Below are 27,458 nucleotides of genomic sequence, written 5' to 3'. Positions count from 1 at the left end.
TTTAACGTCTCATCAGCCATCGGCAGCTGTGGACGGGAGGATGTTCGGCGCTTGCCTACGTCACCCCATTTTACGTCTTGTCGACTGATGTTAAAGCCAACCCTTGACGGATCTACCTTGAGGCCCCCGAGTACTCGAGTTAACGAATATTCCCGGATCCTCTGCCCGACTTTAGCAGCTCATGACCAAAGCTTCGCACACCACCCATGACCGCCTCATCGGATTTTTTACACCACCAAGTGGTGCCCGACTTTTCGACACTGAGCCTCATTCGGATCAATACACCATTAAATGATGGTGTCCGACTTTTTGGCCCAGCACCTCATCGGATTTTTTACACCACCTAGTGGTGCCCGACTTTTCGGCGTAAGGATGATGATACTACACTTGATCTTAGCCATTAGGCCGAGAAGCGATACTTTTTGCAACGACTTTGTCCCGGCTCCCTCCCTCTCAACGAAAAAACTTGTGGACATTTGAATGATCAAGTCGATGGGTAACTTTAAGTTTCAACGATGAAAACATGGCTTTCTTGTACTGCATCAATTTCACTCTAAAACATTTGGGCTTTTTTTCAAAAATAACCCAGCTTCTTTCAAAAATAACAAGCTTCTTTCAAAAATAACCCAATTAACCAAAACATAAAAAACGTTTAAAGGCTTTTAAATTTAACGCTGGGCAGCAGATGTGATCAAAGGCCAAGTTGAACAACTGAAAATCAACTCTGTATATGAGCGTCCGACAGATTTCTCTGTCAAAAAGCATTTTGAGAACCTCTGTATTTAAATGTTCTTTTCAACTGTTGTAATGACAGTACTTTAATTCATCACCAGGGTCGCCAAGAAACAGCAGAGTTTAGGAGGACTTGCTTGTCATTAGCCTCGATCCTTTCCCAAGTAGTAATTCCTCACAAAGTCTAAAAAAACAAGCTTGAAAGTTTAAAAATTGGGATGGTGCAAATTAAGTTAAGAATTTAAACTGAGTAGCAAGAAAATATTTTTCAGATACTTTAGTTATTGCAAGAAATGAACACTTTAAATGTTTACTGACAAAAAGGTAAAACAATTTTAAAAAGTGACCTAAAACATCCACTGACAAAATATCAAATGACAAATGGAAAATGAAAAAATTTATGACACTAAACCGACACAGCATTAGGTTAGCAAAGGTAAAGCATACATACCTTGCACACTGTATCTGCATTTTTCCAATCACAAACTCGCAGAGCGTGGTAAAAGTTAATGAGACCTGGAACAATAAGCAAAGTATTTTTTTTAAATATTACATTTTTTAACATATTACCTAACCTAAATTAAGCCTGCAAATGTATTTGCGTACAAATTAGAAGCTCAGGATTGATGGAGAATAAACTTAAAAATATAATTCCCAAGTCAGTTAAAAGGATGTTTACTTGTTGGCTAAAGGTCAACTTTTTCAAACTATCACTTTTAAAAAATGGTTCTGGTAAACTATCGAAGAAACATGACTTACCTTTTTCTTGAAACTTTAACTGCTTCAATATTATATGCTCTGCTAACCTAACTTAACCCTTAACCTTGCCCCAGGACAACACTCAAAATTCTCTTTCAATAACTTATTTTCAATAATCAGACTTGCTACCTGAGGCTGAGTTAACTTTAGCAGTAACTCTATAAAACATAATGTGAGAAAGCCAAACAAAAGGTTCAGTTCAAAATGTAATGAGTATGTAATTTTTTTAAAATTTTATCGCATATCTTTAATCGAATTAAAGGGATCATTCCAAAGAAGCTATAGATTGTCCAGTGAAAAGCATACCTAATTAAGCATTACTTTATTGGGGTTGTGTCAGTATAACTGTAAATGAAACAAAGCTATGAACAAACTAAAGAAATAGGTAAAAGTCTTAGAAAGATCCTATTTCTGTTTCACTCACCAATAAAATCAAGAAGAATTTCCCACTTCTTATTCATTGAGTGGGATGCTCTAAAGAGTATTGCAACTTGCATTCTGGATAATCCAGGAACTCAGAACAAACTCTGTAACTGCACTCATGAAAGTCTTTTGTGACTACTCCTTCATAAAGTTGATGCTTCTAAAAATGAAAATTTATTTTTGAAAGGATTTTTTCATCAGAAACTATTCTTAAGTATTTGAAGACTTGAAAAAGTAAAGTGGGCACAACAATAGGGGTTAAACTGCTTCAAATTTTAAAACACAAACACCAAAATAAGGTGAAAAGATTGAAAATAAAATAGCACAGTACTTTTTATTACCTTAAAGCATTCTTGAAAAATCGTTAAAAAAACTGTGTGAACTCCTCTAAACTTGTCACTTGTCTTGGTTTTGGCATCAGCTACTGTATGAGAAGATAAAACAGGATTTAATTTGTTTAGTTTCCCTTTTTTTTATTTTCTTTTTTTTTTTCGAAACAAGCTAAAAGCACCTTTTCTGCTCTTGACGCTACGCCAACACCAAAAATTTCAGTAGGACTGCGCGTAACCACTGCACCGTTGTTAAACTCAATGATATGCACTTTACCGCAAAATTAACGCACCACTTATAAATTCCGACTTATTTTGAAAAATATTACGTATTTCCCGGATTTATCAAATACAAAGTCGATAATAATGTTTATTGTGACGTCATTTGTAGGCTTTATTCCGTTTTAGTTTCCAAATTGTAGCAGCTTTTCATAAGCAGCACGTTTTGCTGTAACTAAACCTCACTTTTAAAAGAAAAGTATGTATAAAGTTAGTATGAACAGATGTGTTGCTCAATGATAACTGTCATTTGAGCAACACGTCTGTTCTGACTTCTCAACGATACATAAGCTGACATTTTAAAACCTTTTTTGGTACCTCTTGCATCGTTCATGGGAGATGGATTCCTTCTTATGTAAGATAATGCTAGACCACATACGGCGCATGTTGTTACTGAATACTTACAAAATGCTACTATTCAAGTTTTGGAGTGGCCGGCTTGCAGTCCAGATATGAACCCAATAGAGCATCTTTGGGGCATAATGGCACGCTGTGTTAGAAGTCAACATCCACCACCTAGACGAGTTGCGACAAAGTCTTATCCGCGTATGTGAAGATATCCTTCAAGAAACGATTACACCTCTAATTAAAAGAAATCCACGGTGCTGTCTGGCTGCAACAACATCAAGATGTGGCAACACTAGATATTGATAAGTCAAAAATGTTACATTTTAAGCTGTATTAGTGTGCATAACAACAATAATCATCTTAGTTTATTTTGTTACTTACCTTAATTTTATTACTTACCATATTTCTAGTTTTAGTTTGTTTTTCTTTCTTTTCTTTTCTTTTCTCACCATCCTCAAAGTCGCTTTTATTATTATCATCGAAATAACTGTGTTCATGTGTTCTATTCTTAACACGTTTGTCAAAATATATGACCACAATTAAAATAAATCGAAATGTATGTGGTGCGTTAATTTTGCGGTTAAGTGTATATTAACTAGATATTTAACTCGCGCTTTCGCAGTGAAGCATATTTTTTTGCCAAGCAAGTTTTTTTTTGCCAGCCAGAATCATAAAAACATCGATTAAAACAAACGAATTATTGTCAGTTTAAATAAAGAGGCTACCGGCTTTAAAAACTTAAAAAACTTGCTTCACAATTTCTTACGAAATTTATTTGAAGTTTTACATCTAGTTAGTATAAATATCATTGGTTTAGCTAAGAGCATAGTAACGGTTTCTGCTTACTCGCGCAGCCTAGTAAGATGGGTGCACCGCGGACGCTCAGTTGCGAATTCTTTCTTTTTTTTTTTTATCATTCCCCTTCCCGAAACCCCGAAATGAACGAAATGCGATTGGCAAGTATTTGATGCATACCTTAATACACAGTGACTAAATTGTAGTATGTGTTTTTTCCGTGCCGAAACTCTGGTCGGAAGACAGTGCATCTTTTTAGATATTTTAGAGCTTGTGGGTTATCACTAGTACCCAAGCCTTTTTATGAGTCATTAAAAAAAAATTTACAAACAAAACTGTATTCTTCTTCTTCTTTTTTTTTCCGATTGTGATCAGATTATGATTTGTACTGACGATATTACACTGTGTCTACTTCCTCGGTCTTATTTTCTTACAAACATTAACAACATTTGTAGTTTCGTAACTATCCCATTGACCCTTTCATGCACCAATTATTTTTCCATAACTAACATAATCCATAAAAAATCATCTACAAAATGACAGCGGTACTATTAACTGTTTTAATTAGACTTTTTCTACACCTTGATACATTTTGATAGCTTTACAGAACGTCAGTTTTCTTTACCCGTTGATGTAACAATTTTGCTGACAACATTTGAATACTTTGAACACTTTGCCAACGCATTAAATATTCTTGCAGTCGTACTATCTTGCGTGTTTGTGATCCCCACCACTATTGAGTTTGCGTGGCAGCATAGGTATAGCGACAATCGACTAATGGATTTTTAGAAGCCAGCGTTGCTCATACACTTTCAAAAGTAGAACTGCTCTCACTAAGATTAGTCGCGCTGGTGCTATTTCATGCGCTCCAGTTAAAAAGGAGCGCCAAGCTACCGGTTGCTAAAAAACCCGCGGTAAAGAAAGCTGAAACAGCACCTAAGAAGAAAGTCGCTGCAAAGAGTGCCACCGCAAAAGTGGACAAGAAATAACCTGTACTGCTCAATCCTTCATCAAACGGCTATTTTCATAGGTACACATTTCTTTAAAACGTTGCGCGGCATTTAGGACTTTGTCAGGTAGTAACAATTACACTAATTGAGTTTGAAAGTCACAGTAACCTCACCGGTAACTGCTCCGTGCTTTTTAGGTCGATGTATATTCTAGAAAAGGGGAGTTTGAGAGCAATTTTGAAGAAGAAAAAAAAAGGTTTTAAGTTGTTCATAGCCTAGGACGGATGCAGCAGTTTAAGTGTTTTATTTTAGCAGCTAGTTTAGCTATTCTGCACTTGGCATTGTTTGCACAATTAAATATAGCGATTGCAACAGATATTTTCATTTGAACCTATTTCGTTAATGCGTCTAATGTTTTTAAAAGATGCGTGGCTATAAAAATAGCCGTTTGAGCGGATTTTGATCTACTTACTGCTGGTGTACTTGGTAACAGCCTTGGTGCCTTCGCTCACTGCGTGTTTAGCAAGTTCACCGGGAAGTAAAAGGCGCACGGCGGTTTGAATTTCACGCGAAGAGATCGTAGATTTCTTATTTTGAAGGGCGAGCCGCGAAGCTTCAGAAGCAATTCTTTCGAAAATGTCGTTCACGAAAGAATTCATGATGCTCATTGCTTTAGAAGAAACACCGACATCAGGGTGAACTTGCTTCAGGACGTTGTAAATGTAAATGGCATAAGACTCTCGTCTCTTTCTCTTGCGCTTCTTGTCACCAGTTCCAGCGATTTTACCACCTTTCTTACCGGCGCGCTTCTCGCCTTTTTTCGCCACCTTTGGCGCTTGTTTTCCTCCGGTTTTTTGTGCGTCTGACATTTCGACGGGCCTAACAGTAAAAATTCTTTTCGTTTGTTTTCATTGCATTGCAACTGGATTTAATTTAAGATAAAGTTGTAGCCTCCAACTTGAAAACTCTTGCGTCATATGCACTTCTATTGGTTCTTAAAAGATTAAGTTGTTTGAGCATCGTTTATTTCTTTTTTACTATTGGTTAAAAAAAGGTTGACTTTGAGACCACTCTATTTTGATAAGAATAGCAAACTTTTTGCTGTTTAAAATAAAAAAAAGGCGCACGAGATCTCTGGTCCGTCTGTCTGTCTCTGCTTGTGTTAGAAAATAAAATGTCAGGACGTGGAAAAGGAGGAAAAGCTAAGGCCAAGGCAAAAACTCGATCTTTTAGAGCGGGTCTTCAGTTTCCTGTTGGTCGCGTTCACCGATTTTTGCGCAAAGGGCATTACGCCAATCGCATCGGTTCAGGCGCACCGGTCTACTTAGCTGCAGTTTTGGAATACCTCTCCGCCGAAATCTTAGAGTTAGCTGGTAATGCTGCACGCGATAACAAAAAAGCCAGGATCATTCCTCGTCACTTACAGCTAGCTGTTCGCAACGACGAAGAGTTAAACAAGTTGTTGTCAGGTGTTACAATTGCGAGCGGCGGTGTGTTGCCAAACATTCAAGCTGTGTTGCTTCCCAAAAAGAACGAGAAGGTTCCAAAGCCAGCAGCCCAGTAAACGGCGGTATAAACAACACAAAAGGCTATTTTCATAGCCACACATCCGTTAAAAATTATTGTTAAGGCGTTAGAAACTTTAAATTTTAAATTAAAGCCGTACACTATTGCCTACGACCATACCACGGTGAATACACCCGTTCTCGTCCGATCACGGAAGTTAAGCATCGTCGGGCCAGGGTAGTACTTGGATGGGTGACCGCCTGGGAACTCCTGGTGCCGTAGGCTTTTGCAACCGTTTACGAAAAAAAAAAAAAAAAGTCGCCAAAGGGGACTCCCTTTTCTTTACAAAATCTGCTTTTTCAGTTGACTCTAAGATACACAGAACTCATCCCCTGCAAAAGAATATGCATAAACACGGCCCTGCCTGGGTGGTGTCGATTGAAAGGGGAGCGACTGGTCGAAAGGTGTGTGAGGGCGCTTCTTCCGTCTCCGCATCTCTGAGGGAAAGAAAATGGCGCTCTTTTTCCTCGCACAAAAGCCAGAAAGCTAGTTTTGATGCTGAACAACAAGGGCAACGGTTAAAGGGACTATAGCCACCATAGTCAACGAGGGCCCAGGGGAAGTTTTCTTAAGGGGCCCTCGTTGTGATCAATTACATACCCAGGACCAATAGAAGTGTGCTCTAGTCATTAAAAATTAAAAACGAAAGTTAATGAAATCTTTTAAAAGTCAAAACTATTTAAATCTTTTAAAAAAATGATTTTTAAAATATCGTTTGTAGATACACGGGGATACCCGGGAATCTTCCCCGTCCTCTCGGCGGCCATGAAAGAAACCCTCGCAAGTCTAAAGTTGCACGATGTCAATGTTCCCTAGTTTTGTCGAAATGACGAAAAGACTGCAAAACTAGCTTTGAAGAGCAAAAATTTGTAAGATTCGTCAATCGTCGTTACGTATCTCTGGCAACGTTGCGTATTGACGTGTCAACTTGCCAAAATGTTTCGGTCGTTGTCGTTTCTTTCTAAGATCAACACGTAGGAATCAGAGCTGTTTTCATGAAAATAATGAACGGTAGTAAAAGAATGCATTTCACCGCACCAGAATCCAATATGCGATATGCATAAATGGTTGACAATTGTTGTTACTGTTGCTGCTGCTGTTGTTGTTACTATTGTTACTGTTAGATCGTTATTGCTAATGCTTATTTTTTTGTGGTCGTTGCTATTGTCAGTATTACTATTATCGTTAGTTTATCGATGCTATCGTTAATTTTTGTTATTGTCGTTATTGTTATCTTCATCGTTGTCATTATTTTCGTTGTCACTATTGATATCGATTTTCTTATTGCTACTGTTTGTTATTTTAACTATTATTATCGTCATTGTTTTTTATTACAGCGACTCGTTTTCACTGTTGTGACTGTCACATTTTGTTCCGCCGTCGAGTGATTTCCGGGATTGTAACCGGTCGATCACGCTTGCTGGTTGTCACGTTGAAACGATTCTCGTCGCTCCTATGCTTATTTGGTTGCCTCTTTGCGATTCTTAGATTTTTATTGATTTTGTACAAAAAAAAAAAAAAACAAAAAAAAAAAAAACAACAACTTTTGAAATAAATAAAATTTATTTGCACTTATAGCAGACTTTGTATGCGCCTCTCAAAATATGCAGTAGACTCTTAGGGGTGAGAGGAGAGGTTTTTTTTTTAAGTCGTTAGAGGAGGGGGCGAGCGCGAACGCAGGCCCCCACTACCAGAAATTGTACGGTCGAGTTACCGACGTTAGCGGTAATCGCAGGGGTCAGCCCAGGCGAAGTGCAATGCAAGAGCCTCACCCTGGAAGAAGCCCCATGTTGATCAGGTTTACTTCCCCGTCAGGTAAGTATGCTTTTCCCGTTGTGTGGGCAGCCTCGGACGTGCCCCAATCTTCTCAATTGTGGGTTTTCGATTGCACACCGCATCGTCCCGTTTGTTTGCTTTTTTTTTTTCCTTCTCTATAGTATGGGCCGCGCTCAGCAGTAGTGCAACGCCGAGGCAACCCGCGGTCAGGGCGAGGTAAACCTACGATCCCTTGACCAAATGCCAAAAATCAGATTAATATATGAGCCGGACTATGCCGGCGTACCAGATATTAAACTGATAAGAACAGATACTACACTTGATCTTAGCCATTAGGCCGAGAAGCGATACTTTTTGCAACGACTTTGTCCCGGCTCCCTCCCTCTCAACGAAAAAACTTGTGGACATTTGAATGATCAAGTCGATGGGTAACTTTAAGTTTCAACGATGAAAACATGGCTTTCTTGTACTGCATCAATTTCACTCTAAAACATTTGGGCTTTTTTTCAAAAATAACCCAGCTTCTTTCAAAAATAACAAGCTTCTTTCAAAAATAACCCAATTAACCAAAACATAAAAAACGTTTAAAGGCTTTTAAATTTAACGCTGGGCAGCAGATGTGATCAAAGGCCAAGTTGAACAACTGAAAATCAACTCTGTATATGAGCGTCCGACAGATTTCTCTGTCAAAAAGCATTTTGAGAACCTCTGTATTTAAATGTTCTTTTCAACTGTTGTAATGACAGTACTTTAATTCATCACCAGGGTCGCCAAGAAACAGCAGAGTTTAGGAGGACTTGCTTGTCATTAGCCTCGATCCTTTCCCAAGTAGTAATTCCTCACAAAGTCTAAAAAAACAAGCTTGAAAGTTTAAAAATTGGGATGGTGCAAATTAAGTTAAGAATTTAAACTGAGTAGCAAGAAAATATTTTTCAGATACTTTAGTTATTGCAAGAAATGAACACTTTAAATGTTTACTGACAAAAAGGTAAAACAATTTTAAAAAGTGACCTAAAACATCCACTGACAAAATATCAAATGACAAATGGAAAATGAAAAAATTTATGACACTAAACCGACACAGCATTAGGTTAGCAAAGGTAAAGCATACATACCTTGCACACTGTATCTGCATTTTTCCAATCACAAACTCGCAGAGCGTGGTAAAAGTTAATGAGACCTGGAACAATAAGCAAAGTATTTTTTTTAAATATTACATTTTTTAACATATTACCTAACCTAAATTAAGCCTGCAAATGTATTTGCGTACAAATTAGAAGCTCAGGATTGATGGAGAATAAACTTAAAAATATAATTCCCAAGTCAGTTAAAAGGATGTTTACTTGTTGGCTAAAGGTCAACTTTTTCAAACTATCACTTTTAAAAAATGGTTCTGGTAAACTATCGAAGAAACATGACTTACCTTTTTCTTGAAACTTTAACTGCTTCAATATTATATGCTCTGCTAACCTAACTTAACCCTTAACCTTGCCCCAGGACAACACTCAAAATTCTCTTTCAATAACTTATTTTCAATAATCAGACTTGCTACCTGAGGCTGAGTTAACTTTAGCAGTAACTCTATAAAACATAATGTGAGAAAGCCAAACAAAAGGTTCAGTTCAAAATGTAATGAGTATGTAATTTTTTTAAAATTTTATCGCATATCTTTAATCGAATTAAAGGGATCATTCCAAAGAAGCTATAGATTGTCCAGTGAAAAGCATACCTAATTAAGCATTACTTTATTGGGGTTGTGTCAGTATAACTGTAAATGAAACAAAGCTATGAACAAACTAAAGAAATAGGTAAAAGTCTTAGAAAGATCCTATTTCTGTTTCACTCACCAATAAAATCAAGAAGAATTTCCCACTTCTTATTCATTGAGTGGGATGCTCTAAAGAGTATTGCAACTTGCATTCTGGATAATCCAGGAACTCAGAACAAACTCTGTAACTGCACTCATGAAAGTCTTTTGTGACTACTCCTTCATAAAGTTGATGCTTCTAAAAATGAAAATTTATTTTTGAAAGGATTTTTTCATCAGAAACTATTCTTAAGTATTTGAAGACTTGAAAAAGTAAAGTGGGCACAACAATAGGGGTTAAACTGCTTCAAATTTTAAAACACAAACACCAAAATAAGGTGAAAAGATTGAAAATAAAATAGCACAGTACTTTTTATTACCTTAAAGCATTCTTGAAAAATCGTTAAAAAAACTGTGTGAACTCCTCTAAACTTGTCACTTGTCTTGGTTTTGGCATCAGCTACTGTATGAGAAGATAAAACAGGATTTAATTTGTTTAGTTTCCCTTTTTTTTATTTTCTTTTTTTTTTTCGAAACAAGCTAAAAGCACCTTTTCTGCTCTTGACGCTACGCCAACACCAAAAATTTCAGTAGGACTGCGCGTAACCACTGCACCGTTGTTAAACTCAATGATATGCACTTTACCGCAAAATTAACGCACCACTTATAAATTCCGACTTATTTTGAAAAATATTACGTATTTCCCGGATTTATCAAATACAAAGTCGATAATAATGTTTATTGTGACGTCATTTGTAGGCTTTATTCCGTTTTAGTTTCCAAATTGTAGCAGCTTTTCATAAGCAGCACGTTTTGCTGTAACTAAACCTCACTTTTAAAAGAAAAGTATGTATAAAGTTAGTATGAACAGATGTGTTGCTCAATGATAACTGTCATTTGAGCAACACGTCTGTTCTGACTTCTCAACGATACATAAGCTGACATTTTAAAACCTTTTTTGGTACCTCTTGCATCGTTCATGGGAGATGGATTCCTTCTTATGTAAGATAATGCTAGACCACATACGGCGCATGTTGTTACTGAATACTTACAAAATGCTACTATTCAAGTTTTGGAGTGGCCGGCTTGCAGTCCAGATATGAACCCAATAGAGCATCTTTGGGGCATAATGGCACGCTGTGTTAGAAGTCAACATCCACCACCTAGACGAGTTGCGACAAAGTCTTATCCGCGTATGTGAAGATATCCTTCAAGAAACGATTACACCTCTAATTAAAAGAAATCCACGGTGCTGTCTGGCTGCAACAACATCAAGATGTGGCAACACTAGATATTGATAAGTCAAAAATGTTACATTTTAAGCTGTATTAGTGTGCATAACAACAATAATCATCTTAGTTTATTTTGTTACTTACCTTAATTTTATTACTTACCATATTTCTAGTTTTAGTTTGTTTTTCTTTCTTTTCTTTTCTTTTCTCACCATCCTCAAAGTCGCTTTTATTATTATCATCGAAATAACTGTGTTCATGTGTTCTATTCTTAACACGTTTGTCAAAATATATGACCACAATTAAAATAAATCGAAATGTATGTGGTGCGTTAATTTTGCGGTTAAGTGTATATTAACTAGATATTTAACTCGCGCTTTCGCAGTGAAGCATATTTTTTTGCCAAGCAAGTTTTTTTTTGCCAGCCAGAATCATAAAAACATCGATTAAAACAAACGAATTATTGTCAGTTTAAATAAAGAGGCTACCGGCTTTAAAAACTTAAAAAACTTGCTTCACAATTTCTTACGAAATTTATTTGAAGTTTTACATCTAGTTAGTATAAATATCATTGGTTTAGCTAAGAGCATAGTAACGGTTTCTGCTTACTCGCGCAGCCTAGTAAGATGGGTGCACCGCGGACGCTCAGTTGCGAATTCTTTCTTTTTTTTTTTTATCATTCCCCTTCCCGAAACCCCGAAATGAACGAAATGCGATTGGCAAGTATTTGATGCATACCTTAATACACAGTGACTAAATTGTAGTATGTGTTTTTTCCGTGCCGAAACTCTGGTCGGAAGACAGTGCATCTTTTTAGATATTTTAGAGCTTGTGGGTTATCACTAGTACCCAAGCCTTTTTATGAGTCATTAAAAAAAAATTTACAAACAAAACTGTATTCTTCTTCTTCTTTTTTTTTCCGATTGTGATCAGATTATGATTTGTACTGACGATATTACACTGTGTCTACTTCCTCGGTCTTATTTTCTTACAAACATTAACAACATTTGTAGTTTCGTAACTATCCCATTGACCCTTTCATGCACCAATTATTTTTCCATAACTAACATAATCCATAAAAAATCATCTACAAAATGACAGCGGTACTATTAACTGTTTTAATTAGACTTTTTCTACACCTTGATACATTTTGATAGCTTTACAGAACGTCAGTTTTCTTTACCCGTTGATGTAACAATTTTGCTGACAACATTTGAATACTTTGAACACTTTGCCAACGCATTAAATATTCTTGCAGTCGTACTATCTTGCGTGTTTGTGATCCCCACCACTATTGAGTTTGCGTGGCAGCATAGGTATAGCGACAATCGACTAATGGATTTTTAGAAGCCAGCGTTGCTCATACACTTTCAAAAGTAGAACTGCTCTCACTAAGATTAGTCGCGCTGGTGCTATTTCATGCGCTCCAGTTAAAAAGGAGCGCCAAGCTACCGGTTGCTAAAAAACCCGCGGTAAAGAAAGCTGAAACAGCACCTAAGAAGAAAGTCGCTGCAAAGAGTGCCACCGCAAAAGTGGACAAGAAATAACCTGTACTGCTCAATCCTTCATCAAACGGCTATTTTCATAGGTACACATTTCTTTAAAACGTTGCGCGGCATTTAGGACTTTGTCAGGTAGTAACAATTACACTAATTGAGTTTGAAAGTCACAGTAACCTCACCGGTAACTGCTCCGTGCTTTTTAGGTCGATGTATATTCTAGAAAAGGGGAGTTTGAGAGCAATTTTGAAGAAGAAAAAAAAAGGTTTTAAGTTGTTCATAGCCTAGGACGGATGCAGCAGTTTAAGTGTTTTATTTTAGCAGCTAGTTTAGCTATTCTGCACTTGGCATTGTTTGCACAATTAAATATAGCGATTGCAACAGATATTTTCATTTGAACCTATTTCGTTAATGCGTCTAATGTTTTTAAAAGATGCGTGGCTATAAAAATAGCCGTTTGAGCGGATTTTGATCTACTTACTGCTGGTGTACTTGGTAACAGCCTTGGTGCCTTCGCTCACTGCGTGTTTAGCAAGTTCACCGGGAAGTAAAAGGCGCACGGCGGTTTGAATTTCACGCGAAGAGATCGTAGATTTCTTATTTTGAAGGGCGAGCCGCGAAGCTTCAGAAGCAATTCTTTCGAAAATGTCGTTCACGAAAGAATTCATGATGCTCATTGCTTTAGAAGAAACACCGACATCAGGGTGAACTTGCTTCAGGACGTTGTAAATGTAAATGGCATAAGACTCTCGTCTCTTTCTCTTGCGCTTCTTGTCACCAGTTCCAGCGATTTTACCACCTTTCTTACCGGCGCGCTTCTCGCCTTTTTTCGCCACCTTTGGCGCTTGTTTTCCTCCGGTTTTTTGTGCGTCTGACATTTCGACGGGCCTAACAGTAAAAATTCTTTTCGTTTGTTTTCATTGCATTGCAACTGGATTTAATTTAAGATAAAGTTGTAGCCTCCAACTTGAAAACTCTTGCGTCATATGCACTTCTATTGGTTCTTAAAAGATTAAGTTGTTTGAGCATCGTTTATTTCTTTTTTACTATTGGTTAAAAAAAGGTTGACTTTGAGACCACTCTATTTTGATAAGAATAGCAAACTTTTTGCTGTTTAAAATAAAAAAAAGGCGCACGAGATCTCTGGTCCGTCTGTCTGTCTCTGCTTGTGTTAGAAAATAAAATGTCAGGACGTGGAAAAGGAGGAAAAGCTAAGGCCAAGGCAAAAACTCGATCTTTTAGAGCGGGTCTTCAGTTTCCTGTTGGTCGCGTTCACCGATTTTTGCGCAAAGGGCATTACGCCAATCGCATCGGTTCAGGCGCACCGGTCTACTTAGCTGCAGTTTTGGAATACCTCTCCGCCGAAATCTTAGAGTTAGCTGGTAATGCTGCACGCGATAACAAAAAAGCCAGGATCATTCCTCGTCACTTACAGCTAGCTGTTCGCAACGACGAAGAGTTAAACAAGTTGTTGTCAGGTGTTACAATTGCGAGCGGCGGTGTGTTGCCAAACATTCAAGCTGTGTTGCTTCCCAAAAAGAACGAGAAGGTTCCAAAGCCAGCAGCCCAGTAAACGGCGGTATAAACAACACAAAAGGCTATTTTCATAGCCACACATCCGTTAAAAATTATTGTTAAGGCGTTAGAAACTTTAAATTTTAAATTAAAGCCGTACACTATTGCCTACGACCATACCACGGTGAATACACCCGTTCTCGTCCGATCACGGAAGTTAAGCATCGTCGGGCCAGGGTAGTACTTGGATGGGTGACCGCCTGGGAACTCCTGGTGCCGTAGGCTTTTGCAACCGTTTACGAAAAAAAAAAAAAAAAGTCGCCAAAGGGGACTCCCTTTTCTTTACAAAATCTGCTTTTTCAGTTGACTCTAAGATACACAGAACTCATCCCCTGCAAAAGAATATGCATAAACACGGCCCTGCCTGGGTGGTGTCGATTGAAAGGGGAGCGACTGGTCGAAAGGTGTGTGAGGGCGCTTCTTCCGTCTCCGCATCTCTGAGGGAAAGAAAATGGCGCTCTTTTTCCTCGCACAAAAGCCAGAAAGCTAGTTTTGATGCTGAACAACAAGGGCAACGGTTAAAGGGACTATAGCCACCATAGTCAACGAGGGCCCAGGGGAAGTTTTCTTAAGGGGCCCTCGTTGTGATCAATTACATACCCAGGACCAATAGAAGTGTGCTCTAGTCATTAAAAATTAAAAACGAAAGTTAATGAAATCTTTTAAAAGTCAAAACTATTTAAATCTTTTAAAAAAATGATTTTTAAAATATCGTTTGTAGATACACGGGGATACCCGGGAATCTTCCCCGTCCTCTCGGCGGCCATGAAAGAAACCCTCGCAAGTCTAAAGTTGCACGATGTCAATGTTCCCTAGTTTTGTCGAAATGACGAAAAGACTGCAAAACTAGCTTTGAAGAGCAAAAATTTGTAAGATTCGTCAATCGTCGTTACGTATCTCTGGCAACGTTGCGTATTGACGTGTCAACTTGCCAAAATGTTTCGGTCGTTGTCGTTTCTTTCTAAGATCAACACGTAGGAATCAGAGCTGTTTTCATGAAAATAATGAACGGTAGTAAAAGAATGCATTTCACCGCACCAGAATCCAATATGCGATATGCATAAATGGTTGACAATTGTTGTTACTGTTGCTGCTGCTGTTGTTGTTACTATTGTTACTGTTAGATCGTTATTGCTAATGCTTATTTTTTTGTGGTCGTTGCTATTGTCAGTATTACTATTATCGTTAGTTTATCGATGCTATCGTTAATTTTTGTTATTGTCGTTATTGTTATCTTCATCGTTGTCATTATTTTCGTTGTCACTATTGATATCGATTTTCTTATTGCTACTGTTTGTTATTTTAACTATTATTATCGTCATTGTTTTTTATTACAGCGACTCGTTTTCACTGTTGTGACTGTCACATTTTGTTCCGCCGTCGAGTGATTTCCGGGATTGTAACCGGTCGATCACGCTTGCTGGTTGTCACGTTGAAACGATTCTCGTCGCTCCTATGCTTATTTGGTTGCCTCTTTGCGATTCTTAGATTTTTATTGATTTTGTACAAAAAAAAAAAAAAACAAAAAAAAAAAAAACAACAACTTTTGAAATAAATAAAATTTATTTGCACTTATAGCAGACTTTGTATGCGCCTCTCAAAATATGCAGTAGACTCTTAGGGGTGAGAGGAGAGGTTTTTTTTTTAAGTCGTTAGAGGAGGGGGCGAGCGCGAACGCAGGCCCCCACTACCAGAAATTGTACGGTCGAGTTACCGACGTTAGCGGTAATCGCAGGGGTCAGCCCAGGCGAAGTGCAATGCAAGAGCCTCACCCTGGAAGAAGCCCCATGTTGATCAGGTTTACTTCCCCGTCAGGTAAGTATGCTTTTCCCGTTGTGTGGGCAGCCTCGGACGTGCCCCAATCTTCTCAATTGTGGGTTTTCGATTGCACACCGCATCGTCCCGTTTGTTTGCTTTTTTTTTTTCCTTCTCTATAGTATGGGCCGCGCTCAGCAGTAGTGCAACGCCGAGGCAACCCGCGGTCAGGGCGAGGTAAACCTACGATCCCTTGACCAAATGCCAAAAATCAGATTAATATATGAGCCGGACTATGCCGGCGTACCAGATATTAAACTGATAAGAACAGATACTACACTTGATCTTAGCCATTAGGCCGAGAAGCGATACTTTTTGCAACGACTTTGTCCCGGCTCCCTCCCTCTCAACGAAAAAACTTGTGGACATTTGAATGATCAAGTCGATGGGTAACTTTAAGTTTCAACGATGAAAACATGGCTTTCTTGTACTGCATCAATTTCACTCTAAAACATTTGGGCTTTTTTTCAAAAATAACCCAGCTTCTTTCAAAAATAACAAGCTTCTTTCAAAAATAACCCAATTAACCAAAACATAAAAAACGTTTAAAGGCTTTTAAATTTAACGCTGGGCAGCAGATGTGATCAAAGGCCAAGTTGAACAACTGAAAATCAACTCTGTATATGAGCGTCCGACAGATTTCTCTGTCAAAAAGCATTTTGAGAACCTCTGTATTTAAATGTTCTTTTCAACTGTTGTAATGACAGTACTTTAATTCATCACCAGGGTCGCCAAGAAACAGCAGAGTTTAGGAGGACTTGCTTGTCATTAGCCTCGATCCTTTCCCAAGTAGTAATTCCTCACAAAGTCTAAAAAAACAAGCTTGAAAGTTTAAAAATTGGGATGGTGCAAATTAAGTTAAGAATTTAAACTGAGTAGCAAGAAAATATTTTTCAGATACTTTAGTTATTGCAAGAAATGAACACTTTAAATGTTTACTGACAAAAAGGTAAAACAATTTTAAAAAGTGACCTAAAACATCCACTGACAAAATATCAAATGACAAATGGAAAATGAAAAAATTTATGACACTAAACCGACACAGCATTAGGTTAGCAAAGGTAAAGCATACATACCTTGCACACTGTATCTGCATTTTTCCAATCACAAACTCGCAGAGCGTGGTAAAAGTTAATGAGACCTGGAACAATAAGCAAAGTATTTTTTTTAAATATTACATTTTTTAACATATTACCTAACCTAAATTAAGCCTGCAAATGTATTTGCGTACAAATTAGAAGCTCAGGATTGATGGAGAATAAACTTAAAAATATAATTCCCAAGTCAGTTAAAAGGATGTTTACTTGTTGGCTAAAGGTCAACTTTTTCAAACTATCACTTTTAAAAAATGGTTCTGGTAAACTATCGAAGAAACATGACTTACCTTTTTCTTGAAACTTTAACTGCTTCAATATTATATGCTCTGCTAACCTAACTTAACCCTTAACCTTGCCCCAGGACAACACTCAAAATTCTCTTTCAATAACTTATTTTCAATAATCAGACTTGCTACCTGAGGCTGAGTTAACTTTAGCAGTAACTCTATAAAACATAATGTGAGAAAGCCAAACAAAAGGTTCAGTTCAAAATGTAATGAGTATGTAATTTTTTTAAAATTTTATCGCATATCTTTAATCGAATTAAAGGGATCATTCCAAAGAAGCTATAGATTGTCCAGTGAAAAGCATACCTAATTAAGCATTACTTTATTGGGGTTGTGTCAGTATAACTGTAAATGAAACAAAGCTATGAACAAACTAAAGAAATAGGTAAAAGTCTTAGAAAGATCCTATTTCTGTTTCACTCACCAATAAAATCAAGAAGAATTTCTCACTTCTTATTCATTGAGTGGGATGCTCTAAAGAGTATTGCAACTTGCATTCTGGATAATCCAGGAACTCAGAACAAACTCTGTAACTGCACTCATGAAAGTCTTTTGTGACTACTCCTTCATAAAGTTGATGCTTCTAAAAATGAAAATTTATTTTTGAAAGGATTTTTTCATCAGAAACTATTCTTAAGTATTTGAAGACTTGAAAAAGTAAAGTGGGCACAACAATAGGGGTTAAACTGCTTCAAATTTTAAAACACAAACACCAAAATAAGGTGAAAAGATTGAAAATAAAATAGCACAGTACTTTTTATTACCTTAAAGCATTCTTGAAAAATCGTTAAAAAAACTGTGTGAACTCCTCTAAACTTGTCACTTGTCTTGGTTTTGGCATCAGCTACTGTATGAGAAGATAAAACAGGATTTAATTTGTTTAGTTTCCCTTTTTTTTATTTTCTTTTTTTTTTTCGAAACAAGCTAAAAGCACCTTTTCTGCTCTTGACGCTACGCCAACACCAAAAATTTCAGTAGGACTGCGCGTAACCACTGCACCGTTGTTAAACTCAATGATATGCACTTTACCGCAAAATTAACGCACCACTTATAAATTCCGACTTATTTTGAAAAATATTACGTATTTCCCGGATTTATCAAATACAAAGTCGATAATAATGTTTATTGTGACGTCATTTGTAGGCTTTATTCCGTTTTAGTTTCCAAATTGTAGCAGCTTTTCATAAGCAGCACGTTTTGCTGTAACTAAACCTCACTTTTAAAAGAAAAGTATGTATAAAGTTAGTATGAACAGATGTGTTGCTCAATGATAACTGTCATTTGAGCAACACGTCTGTTCTGACTTCTCAACGATACATAAGCTGACATTTTAAAACCTTTTTTGGTACCTCTTGCATCGTTCATGGGAGATGGATTCCTTCTTATGTAAGATAATGCTAGACCACATACGGCGCATGTTGTTACTGAATACTTACAAAATGCTACTATTCAAGTTTTGGAGTGGCCGGCTTGCAGTCCAGATATGAACCCAATAGAGCATCTTTGGGGCATAATGGCACGCTGTGTTAGAAGTCAACATCCACCACCTAGACGAGTTGCGACAAAGTCTTATCCGCGTATGTGAAGATATCCTTCAAGAAACGATTACACCTCTAATTAAAAGAAATCCACGGTGCTGTCTGGCTGCAACAACATCAAGATGTGGCAACACTAGATATTGATAAGTCAAAAATGTTACATTTTAAGCTGTATTAGTGTGCATAACAACAATAATCATCTTAGTTTATTTTGTTACTTACCTTAATTTTATTACTTACCATATTTCTAGTTTTAGTTTGTTTTTCTTTCTTTTCTTTTCTTTTCTCACCATCCTCAAAGTCGCTTTTATTATTATCATCGAAATAACTGTGTTCATGTGTTCTATTCTTAACACGTTTGTCAAAATATATGACCACAATTAAAATAAATCGAAATGTATGTGGTGCGTTAATTTTGCGGTTAAGTGTATATTAACTAGATATTTAACTCGCGCTTTCGCAGTGAAGCATATTTTTTTGCCAAGCAAGTTTTTTTTTGCCAGCCAGAATCATAAAAACATCGATTAAAACAAACGAATTATTGTCAGTTTAAATAAAGAGGCTACCGGCTTTAAAAACTTAAAAAACTTGCTTCACAATTTCTTACGAAATTTATTTGAAGTTTTACATCTAGTTAGTATAAATATCATTGGTTTAGCTAAGAGCATAGTAACGGTTTCTGCTTACTCGCGCAGCCTAGTAAGATGGGTGCACCGCGGACGCTCAGTTGCGAATTCTTTCTTTTTTTTTTTTATCATTCCCCTTCCCGAAACCCCGAAATGAACGAAATGCGATTGGCAAGTATTTGATGCATACCTTAATACACAGTGACTAAATTGTAGTATGTGTTTTTTCCGTGCCGAAACTCTGGTCGGAAGACAGTGCATCTTTTTAGATATTTTAGAGCTTGTGGGTTATCACTAGTACCCAAGCCTTTTTATGAGTCATTAAAAAAAAATTTACAAACAAAACTGTATTCTTCTTCTTCTTTTTTTTTCCGATTGTGATCAGATTATGATTTGTACTGACGATATTACACTGTGTCTACTTCCTCGGTCTTATTTTCTTACAAACATTAACAACATTTGTAGTTTCGTAACTATCCCATTGACCCTTTCATGCACCAATTATTTTTCCATAACTAACATAATCCATAAAAAATCATCTACAAAATGACAGCGGTACTATTAACTGTTTTAATTAGACTTTTTCTACACCTTGATACATTTTGATAGCTTTACAGAACGTCAGTTTTCTTTACCCGTTGATGTAACAATTTTGCTGACAACATTTGAATACTTTGAACACTTTGCCAACGCATTAAATATTCTTGCAGTCGTACTATCTTGCGTGTTTGTGATCCCCACCACTATTGAGTTTGCGTGGCAGCATAGGTATAGCGACAATCGACTAATGGATTTTTAGAAGCCAGCGTTGCTCATACACTTTCAAAAGTAGAACTGCTCTCACTAAGATTAGTCGCGCTGGTGCTATTTCATGCGCTCCAGTTAAAAAGGAGCGCCAAGCTACCGGTTGCTAAAAAACCCGCGGTAAAGAAAGCTGAAACAGCACCTAAGAAGAAAGTCGCTGCAAAGAGTGCCACCGCAAAAGTGGACAAGAAATAACCTGTACTGCTCAATCCTTCATCAAACGGCTATTTTCATAGGTACACATTTCTTTAAAACGTTGCGCGGCATTTAGGACTTTGTCAGGTAGTAACAATTACACTAATTGAGTTTGAAAGTCACAGTAACCTCACCGGTAACTGCTCCGTGCTTTTTAGGTCGATGTATATTCTAGAAAAGGGGAGTTTGAGAGCAATTTTGAAGAAGAAAAAAAAAGGTTTTAAGTTGTTCATAGCCTAGGACGGATGCAGCAGTTTAAGTGTTTTATTTTAGCAGCTAGTTTAGCTATTCTGCACTTGGCATTGTTTGCACAATTAAATATAGCGATTGCAACAGATATTTTCATTTGAACCTATTTCGTTAATGCGTCTAATGTTTTTAAAAGATGCGTGGCTATAAAAATAGCCGTTTGAGCGGATTTTGATCTACTTACTGCTGGTGTACTTGGTAACAGCCTTGGTGCCTTCGCTCACTGCGTGTTTAGCAAGTTCACCGGGAAGTAAAAGGCGCACGGCGGTTTGAATTTCACGCGAAGAGATCGTAGATTTCTTATTTTGAAGGGCGAGCCGCGAAGCTTCAGAAGCAATTCTTTCGAAAATGTCGTTCACGAAAGAATTCATGATGCTCATTGCTTTAGAAGAAACACCGACATCAGGGTGAACTTGCTTCAGGACGTTGTAAATGTAAATGGCATAAGACTCTCGTCTCTTTCTCTTGCGCTTCTTGTCACCAGTTCCAGCGATTTTACCACCTTTCTTACCGGCGCGCTTCTCGCCTTTTTTCGCCACCTTTGGCGCTTGTTTTCCTCCGGTTTTTTGTGCGTCTGACATTTCGACGGGCCTAACAGTAAAAATTCTTTTCGTTTGTTTTCATTGCATTGCAACTGGATTTAATTTAAGATAAAGTTGTAGCCTCCAACTTGAAAACTCTTGCGTCATATGCACTTCTATTGGTTCTTAAAAGATTAAGTTGTTTGAGCATCGTTTATTTCTTTTTTACTATTGGTTAAAAAAAGGTTGACTTTGAGACCACTCTATTTTGATAAGAATAGCAAACTTTTTGCTGTTTAAAATAAAAAAAAGGCGCACGAGATCTCTGGTCCGTCTGTCTGTCTCTGCTTGTGTTAGAAAATAAAATGTCAGGACGTGGAAAAGGAGGAAAAGCTAAGGCCAAGGCAAAAACTCGATCTTTTAGAGCGGGTCTTCAGTTTCCTGTTGGTCGCGTTCACCGATTTTTGCGCAAAGGGCATTACGCCAATCGCATCGGTTCAGGCGCACCGGTCTACTTAGCTGCAGTTTTGGAATACCTCTCCGCCGAAATCTTAGAGTTAGCTGGTAATGCTGCACGCGATAACAAAAAAGCCAGGATCATTCCTCGTCACTTACAGCTAGCTGTTCGCAACGACGAAGAGTTAAACAAGTTGTTGTCAGGTGTTACAATTGCGAGCGGCGGTGTGTTGCCAAACATTCAAGCTGTGTTGCTTCCCAAAAAGAACGAGAAGGTTCCAAAGCCAGCAGCCCAGTAAACGGCGGTATAAACAACACAAAAGGCTATTTTCATAGCCACACATCCGTTAAAAATTATTGTTAAGGCGTTAGAAACTTTAAATTTTAAATTAAAGCCGTACACTATTGCCTACGACCATACCACGGTGAATACACCCGTTCTCGTCCGATCACGGAAGTTAAGCATCGTCGGGCCAGGGTAGTACTTGGATGGGTGACCGCCTGGGAACTCCTGGTGCCGTAGGCTTTTGCAACCGTTTACGAAAAAAAAAAAAAAAAGTCGCCAAAGGGGACTCCCTTTTCTTTACAAAATCTGCTTTTTCAGTTGACTCTAAGATACACAGAACTCATCCCCTGCAAAAGAATATGCATAAACACGGCCCTGCCTGGGTGGTGTCGATTGAAAGGGGAGCGACTGGTCGAAAGGTGTGTGAGGGCGCTTCTTCCGTCTCCGCATCTCTGAGGGAAAGAAAATGGCGCTCTTTTTCCTCGCACAAAAGCCAGAAAGCTAGTTTTGATGCTGAACAACAAGGGCAACGGTTAAAGGGACTATAGCCACCATAGTCAACGAGGGCCCAGGGGAAGTTTTCTTAAGGGGCCCTCGTTGTGATCAATTACATACCCAGGACCAATAGAAGTGTGCTCTAGTCATTAAAAATTAAAAACGAAAGTTAATGAAATCTTTTAAAAGTCAAAACTATTTAAATCTTTTAAAAAAATGATTTTTAAAATATCGTTTGTAGATACACGGGGATACCCGGGAATCTTCCCCGTCCTCTCGGCGGCCATGAAAGAAACCCTCGCAAGTCTAAAGTTGCACGATGTCAATGTTCCCTAGTTTTGTCGAAATGACGAAAAGACTGCAAAACTAGCTTTGAAGAGCAAAAATTTGTAAGATTCGTCAATCGTCGTTACGTATCTCTGGCAACGTTGCGTATTGACGTGTCAACTTGCCAAAATGTTTCGGTCGTTGTCGTTTCTTTCTAAGATCAACACGTAGGAATCAGAGCTGTTTTCATGAAAATAATGAACGGTAGTAAAAGAATGCATTTCACCGCACCAGAATCCAATATGCGATATGCATAAATGGTTGACAATTGTTGTTACTGTTGCTGCTGCTGTTGTTGTTACTATTGTTACTGTTAGATCGTTATTGCTAATGCTTATTTTTTTGTGGTCGTTGCTATTGTCAGTATTACTATTATCGTTAGTTTATCGATGCTATCGTTAATTTTTGTTATTGTCGTTATTGTTATCTTCATCGTTGTCATTATTTTCGTTGTCACTATTGATATCGATTTTCTTATTGCTACTGTTTGTTATTTTAACTATTATTATCGTCATTGTTTTTTATTACAGCGACTCGTTTTCACTGTTGTGACTGTCACATTTTGTTCCGCCGTCGAGTGATTTCCGGGATTGTAACCGGTCGATCACGCTTGCTGGTTGTCACGTTGAAACGATTCTCGTCGCTCCTATGCTTATTTGGTTGCCTCTTTGCGATTCTTAGATTTTTATTGATTTTGTACAAAAAAAAAAAAAAACAAAAAAAAAAAAAACAACAACTTTTGAAATAAATAAAATTTATTTGCACTTATAGCAGACTTTGTATGCGCCTCTCAAAATATGCAGTAGACTCTTAGGGGTGAGAGGAGAGGTTTTTTTTTTAAGTCGTTAGAGGAGGGGGCGAGCGCGAACGCAGGCCCCCACTACCAGAAATTGTACGGTCGAGTTACCGACGTTAGCGGTAATCGCAGGGGTCAGCCCAGGCGAAGTGCAATGCAAGAGCCTCACCCTGGAAGAAGCCCCATGTTGATCAGGTTTACTTCCCCGTCAGGTAAGTATGCTTTTCCCGTTGTGTGGGCAGCCTCGGACGTGCCCCAATCTTCTCAATTGTGGGTTTTCGATTGCACACCGCATCGTCCCGTTTGTTTGCTTTTTTTTTTTCCTTCTCTATAGTATGGGCCGCGCTCAGCAGTAGTGCAACGCCGAGGCAACCCGCGGTCAGGGCGAGGTAAACCTACGATCCCTTGACCAAATGCCAAAAATCAGATTAATATATGAGCCGGACTATGCCGGCGTACCAGATATTAAACTGATAAGAACAGATACTACACTTGATCTTTTTTTTTTTTTTTTATTTCCTTTAACGTCTCATCAGCCATCGGCAGCTTTGGACGGGAGGATGTTCGGCGCTTGCCTACGTCACCCCATTTTACGTCTTGTCGACTGATGTTAAAGCCAACCCTTGACGGATCTACCTTGAGGCCCCCGAGTACTCGAGTTAACGAATATTCCCGGATCCTCTGCCCGACTTTAGCAGCTCATGACCAAAGCTTCGCACACCACCCATGACCGCCTCATCGGATTTTTTACACCACCAAGTGGTGCCCGACTTTTCGACACTGAGCCTCATTCGGATCAATACACCATTAAATGATGGTGTCCGACTTTTTGGCCCAGCACCTCATCGGATTTTTTACACCACCTAGTGGTGCCCGACTTTTCGGCGTAAGGATGATGATACTACACTTGATCTTAGCCATTAGGCCGAGAAGCGATACTTTTTGCAACGACTTTGTCCCGGCTCCCTCCCTCTCAACGAAAAAACTTGTGGACATTTGAATGATCAAGTCGATGGGTAACTTTAAGTTTCAACGATGAAAACATGGCTTTCTTGTACTGCATCAATTTCACTCTAAAACATTTGGGCTTTTTTTCAAAAATAACCCAGCTTCTTTCAAAAATAACAAGCTTCTTTCAAAAATAACCCAATTAACCAAAACATAAAAAACGTTTAAAGGCTTTTAAATTTAACGCTGGGCAGCAGATGTGATCAAAGGCCAAGTTGAACAACTGAAAATCAACTCTGTATATGAGCGTCCGACAGATTTCTCTGTCAAAAAGCATTTTGAGAACCTCTGTATTTAAATGTTCTTTTCAACTGTTGTAATGACAGTACTTTAATTCATCACCAGGGTCGCCAAGAAACAGCAGAGTTTAGGAGGACTTGCTTGTCATTAGCCTCGATCCTTTCCCAAGTAGTAATTCCTCACAAAGTCTAAAAAAACAAGCTTGAAAGTTTAAAAATTGGGATGGTGCAAATTAAGTTAAGAATTTAAACTGAGTAGCAAGAAAATATTTTTCAGATACTTTAGTTATTGCAAGAAATGAACACTTTAAATGTTTACTGACAAAAAGGTAAAACAATTTTAAAAAGTGACCTAAAACATCCACTGACAAAATATCAAATGACAAATGGAAAATGAAAAAATTTATGACACTAAACCGACACAGCATTAGGTTAGCAAAGGTAAAGCATACATACCTTGCACACTGTATCTGCATTTTTCCAATCACAAACTCGCAGAGCGTGGTAAAAGTTAATGAGACCTGGAACAATAAGCAAAGTATTTTTTTTAAATATTACATTTTTTAACATATTACCTAACCTAAATTAAGCCTGCAAATGTATTTGCGTACAAATTAGAAGCTCAGGATTGATGGAGAATAAACTTAAAAATATAATTCCCAAGTCAGTTAAAAGGATGTTTACTTGTTGGCTAAAGGTCAACTTTTTCAAACTATCACTTTTAAAAAATGGTTCTGGTAAACTATCGAAGAAACATGACTTACCTTTTTCTTGAAACTTTAACTGCTTCAATATTATATGCTCTGCTAACCTAACTTAACCCTTAACCTTGCCCCAGGACAACACTCAAAATTCTCTTTCAATAACTTATTTTCAATAATCAGACTTGCTACCTGAGGCTGAGTTAACTTTAGCAGTAACTCTATAAAACATAATGTGAGAAAGCCAAACAAAAGGTTCAGTTCAAAATGTAATGAGTATGTAATTTTTTTAAAATTTTATCGCATATCTTTAATCGAATTAAAGGGATCATTCCAAAGAAGCTATAGATTGTCCAGTGAAAAGCATACCTAATTAAGCATTACTTTATTGGGGTTGTGTCAGTATAACTGTAAATGAAACAAAGCTATGAACAAACTAAAGAAATAGGTAAAAGTCTTAGAAAGATCCTATTTCTGTTTCACTCACCAATAAAATCAAGAAGAATTTCCCACTTCTTATTCATTGAGTGGGATGCTCTAAAGAGTATTGCAACTTGCATTCTGGATAATCCAGGAACTCAGAACAAACTCTGTAACTGCACTCATGAAAGTCTTTTGTGACTACTCCTTCATAAAGTTGATGCTTCTAAAAATGAAAATTTATTTTTGAAAGGATTTTTTCATCAGAAACTATTCTTAAGTATTTGAAGACTTGAAAAAGTAAAGTGGGCACAACAATAGGGGTTAAACTGCTTCAAATTTTAAAACACAAACACCAAAATAAGGTGAAAAGATTGAAAATAAAATAGCACAGTACTTTTTATTACCTTAAAGCATTCTTGAAAAATCGTTAAAAAAACTGTGTGAACTCCTCTAAACTTGTCACTTGTCTTGGTTTTGGCATCAGCTACTGTATGAGAAGATAAAACAGGATTTAATTTGTTTAGTTTCCCTTTTTTTTATTTTCTTTTTTTTTTTCGAAACAAGCTAAAAGCACCTTTTCTGCTCTTGACGCTACGCCAACACCAAAAATTTCAGTAGGACTGCGCGTAACCACTGCACCGTTGTTAAACTCAATGATATGCACTTTACCGCAAAATTAACGCACCACTTATAAATTCCGACTTATTTTGAAAAATATTACGTATTTCCCGGATTTATCAAATACAAAGTCGATAATAATGTTTATTGTGACGTCATTTGTAGGCTTTATTCCGTTTTAGTTTCCAAATTGTAGCAGCTTTTCATAAGCAGCACGTTTTGCTGTAACTAAACCTCACTTTTAAAAGAAAAGTATGTATAAAGTTAGTATGAACAGATGTGTTGCTCAATGATAACTGTCATTTGAGCAACACGTCTGTTCTGACTTCTCAACGATACATAAGCTGACATTTTAAAACCTTTTTTGGTACCTCTTGCATCGTTCATGGGAGATGGATTCCTTCTTATGTAAGATAATGCTAGACCACATACGGCGCATGTTGTTACTGAATACTTACAAAATGCTACTATTCAAGTTTTGGAGTGGCCGGCTTGCAGTCCAGATATGAACCCAATAGAGCATCTTTGGGGCATAATGGCACGCTGTGTTAGAAGTCAACATCCACCACCTAGACGAGTTGCGACAAAGTCTTATCCGCGTATGTGAAGATATCCTTCAAGAAACGATTACACCTCTAATTAAAAGAAATCCACGGTGCTGTCTGGCTGCAACAACATCAAGATGTGGCAACACTAGATATTGATAAGTCAAAAATGTTACATTTTAAGCTGTATTAGTGTGCATAACAACAATAATCATCTTAGTTTATTTTGTTACTTACCTTAATTTTATTACTTACCATATTTCTAGTTTTAGTTTGTTTTTCTTTCTTTTCTTTTCTTTTCTCACCATCCTCAAAGTCGCTTTTATTATTATCATCGAAATAACTGTGTTCATGTGTTCTAT

General features: G+C 37.6%; 1 long non-coding RNA gene, 8 other non-coding genes and 1 pseudogene across 9 annotated transcripts; 3 read left to right on the top strand and 7 right to left on the bottom strand.

The window, feature by feature from the left end:
- Positions 1–528: 528 nt before the first annotated feature.
- On the bottom strand, positions 529–2,503 carry LOC149879704 (uncharacterized). Its single transcript, XR_016446269.1, has 3 exons — positions 2,256–2,503; positions 1,184–2,074; positions 529–916 (listed from the first exon to the last, which is right to left on the bottom strand). It is a non-coding gene; the product is annotated as an uncharacterized LOC149879704 (long non-coding RNA).
- A 3,784-nt stretch (positions 2,504–6,287) lies between these two features.
- On the top strand, positions 6,288–6,406 carry LOC149879703 (5S ribosomal RNA). The gene has a single exon (XR_016446568.1). It is a non-coding gene; the product is annotated as a 5S ribosomal RNA (ribosomal RNA).
- Positions 6,407–7,840: 1,434 nt separating this feature from the next.
- On the bottom strand, positions 7,841–8,004 carry LOC149879702 (U1 spliceosomal RNA). Its single transcript, XR_016446706.1, has one exon. It is a non-coding gene; the product is annotated as a U1 spliceosomal RNA (small nuclear RNA).
- A 110-nt stretch (positions 8,005–8,114) lies between these two features.
- Positions 8,115–8,306, bottom strand: LOC149879701 (U2 spliceosomal RNA). The gene has a single exon (XR_016446656.1). It is a non-coding gene; the product is annotated as a U2 spliceosomal RNA (small nuclear RNA).
- A 5,870-nt stretch (positions 8,307–14,176) lies between these two features.
- LOC149879700 (5S ribosomal RNA) lies at positions 14,177–14,295 on the top strand. The gene has a single exon (XR_016446567.1). It is a non-coding gene; the product is annotated as a 5S ribosomal RNA (ribosomal RNA).
- A 1,434-nt stretch (positions 14,296–15,729) lies between these two features.
- LOC149879699 (U1 spliceosomal RNA) lies at positions 15,730–15,893 on the bottom strand. The gene has a single exon (XR_016446705.1). It is a non-coding gene; the product is annotated as a U1 spliceosomal RNA (small nuclear RNA).
- Positions 15,894–16,003: 110 nt separating this feature from the next.
- Positions 16,004–16,195, bottom strand: LOC149879698 (U2 spliceosomal RNA). Its single transcript, XR_016446655.1, has one exon. It is a non-coding gene; the product is annotated as a U2 spliceosomal RNA (small nuclear RNA).
- A 5,870-nt stretch (positions 16,196–22,065) lies between these two features.
- Positions 22,066–22,184, top strand: LOC149879697 (5S ribosomal RNA). Its single transcript, XR_016446566.1, has one exon. It is a non-coding gene; the product is annotated as a 5S ribosomal RNA (ribosomal RNA).
- A 1,434-nt stretch (positions 22,185–23,618) lies between these two features.
- On the bottom strand, positions 23,619–23,782 carry LOC149879696 (U1 spliceosomal RNA). Its single transcript, XR_016446704.1, has one exon. It is a non-coding gene; the product is annotated as a U1 spliceosomal RNA (small nuclear RNA).
- Positions 23,783–23,892: 110 nt separating this feature from the next.
- LOC149879695 (U2 spliceosomal RNA) lies at positions 23,893–24,126 on the bottom strand (annotated as a pseudogene).
- Between the last annotated feature and the right edge of the window lie 3,332 nt (positions 24,127–27,458).

The sequence above is a fragment of the Hydra viridissima genome, unplaced genomic scaffold (assembly GCF_058129835.1).
Source record: "Hydra viridissima isolate aposymbiotic clone 2 unplaced genomic scaffold, HvirCarnegie_v1 scaffold_13, whole genome shotgun sequence".
NCBI classification, from domain to species: Eukaryota; Metazoa; Cnidaria; class Hydrozoa; order Anthoathecata; family Hydridae; genus Hydra; species Hydra viridissima.
The sequence above is the reverse complement of the archived record's forward strand: the minus strand, read 5'-3'. Positions and strand labels throughout refer to the sequence as shown.